This window comes from Mytilus galloprovincialis, chromosome 6 (assembly GCF_965363235.1).
Source record: "Mytilus galloprovincialis chromosome 6, xbMytGall1.hap1.1, whole genome shotgun sequence".
Taxonomy (NCBI): domain Eukaryota; kingdom Metazoa; phylum Mollusca; class Bivalvia; order Mytilida; family Mytilidae; genus Mytilus; species Mytilus galloprovincialis.
In genome coordinates this window covers 96,618,047-96,620,071 of record NC_134843.1, presented here as the reverse complement: position 1 = coordinate 96,620,071, position 2,025 = coordinate 96,618,047, and positions in this window count along the sequence as shown.

The following is a 2,025-nucleotide window of genomic DNA, read 5'->3' as shown; positions in this document are numbered from 1 at the left end:
TTGTAGTGATATTATTATACCTCCACTCCTAGCTGATTAGGGATAACCTTATGATACCTCCACTCCTAGCTGTTTAGGGATAACCTTATGATACCTCCACTCCTAGCTGTTTAGGGATAACCTTATGATACCTCCACTCCTAGCTGTTTAGGGATAACCTTATGATACCTCCACTCCTAGCTGTTTAGGGATAACCTTATGATACCTCCACTCCTAGCTGTTTAGGGATAACCTTATGATACCTCCACTCCTAGCTGTTTAGGGATAACCTTATGATACCTCCACTCCTAGCTGTTTAGGGATAACCTTATGATACCTCCACTCCTAGCTGTTTAGGGATAACCTTATGATACCTCCACTCCTAGCTGTTTAGGGATAACCTAATTAAATCATTTGTCTATTTATCCAACAAATAGTTTTGTCGCTGTTCATGCCTTCATATGTGTTCAGCAGTAATGTGTTGTAAAATATGAGCTCTGATCCGATGTGTCAGAAACCCTGTTCCTGTTTGCTGAATTTTATAATGTACAGTCTGCACCAAAAAGTTTTTTAACTATTAGTCCGAAGACCAATATTCTGACATTTTTCTTATTGGTCCAAACAAAGTTTTGCAAAAACTTACTAGTCTGAAAGAAATTTTACCAAGTCTGGGGCATTGGATGTCTAGACAACTTCTTCCTGTTTTCTGATACTTTGAAATACAAGCTTATGTATGCTTAGCACAGCACATTGTGCATTCATGTTTTAATCCTTCTTTAAGCATAGCTAAGATAAGGTACGATAGACATAGGAAGATGTGGTATGAGTGCCAATGAGACAACTCTCCATCCAATAAACAATTTCATGAAAGTAAACCATTAAAGGTCAAGGTACAGCCTTCAACACAGAGCCTTGACTCACACCAAACAACAAGCTATAAAGTGCCACAAAAATTACTAGTGTAAAACTATTCAAACAAAAAACCAATGGTCTAATCCTGGCTCTGTAGTTGTAATAAGATGATCTTCTACACTTACAGTGAAACTAACTGAGTTCACACTGTAGTACAAAAAATGTAATTATATCATGAAAGTAGTTCAAGGGAGACAACTAGAGATCTTAAAATAAGTAAACAACATATTATGTAGAGGGACACACACAAAATAGACAATATGCTGACATCTTATATACAGTATGCAGTTTCATACCTTCTTTGCCAACAAGTTTTGTTCAGATCAAGACAGAATTCAAATAAATTAATACCATGCATAAGCTAGCAAATCAAGTAGTTGTAGTGTTATTTCTAATAACAGCTTCCCAATTCTCACAGTGAAGTACAAGGTCACCCCATTGCACTGTATACTCCATTGTGCTAAATAAATAAATAAATAAATAATCTTTATTATAAGAGGATGATCCCATTAGTTAAAACTAATCCTCCTGAGAGTCCTCATACATTGCAGATCAACATAATTTGTTTTAATAGCCATATGTCTCCACTTTGTAAAAAAAAAAAAAAACACTTTAAAATTTGTGTTAGTTGCCAAACATTTGACTTTAAGAAGTAATAGCAAAGACTAGTCAGCTGGAGTCGGAATAGTGTATCCGAGAAAACTGATGCCTGTGGCTGTATACAGACTTGTCTTATGAGCTACCATATTAAAATTCTGCATGTCCTTTTATAATTCAAAGCCAGGTATACTTCTATCTCATATATTAGTTATCCTGAATATGCAAGTATAAATATGTGCTGCATGTCATTAATCATGAAAATCAGGCTACGGTCAGATGATACCTGCCACACAGACACATACACCAAATAAAGTTAATGTATGGCTTATATGGTGTATAGAAAACAGACCAAAACACAAAAAATTAACAATAAACAATGAAACATAAAAATGAGGTCAAGGTCAAATAAAACCTGCCAGTCTGACATGTACATGTTATATATTTCCATACACCAACTACAGTTGACCAATTGCAAATAGATTTAGAAAATAAACCCAAAAAACAAGAGTGCACTCACTGAAATGTTCACCTTCT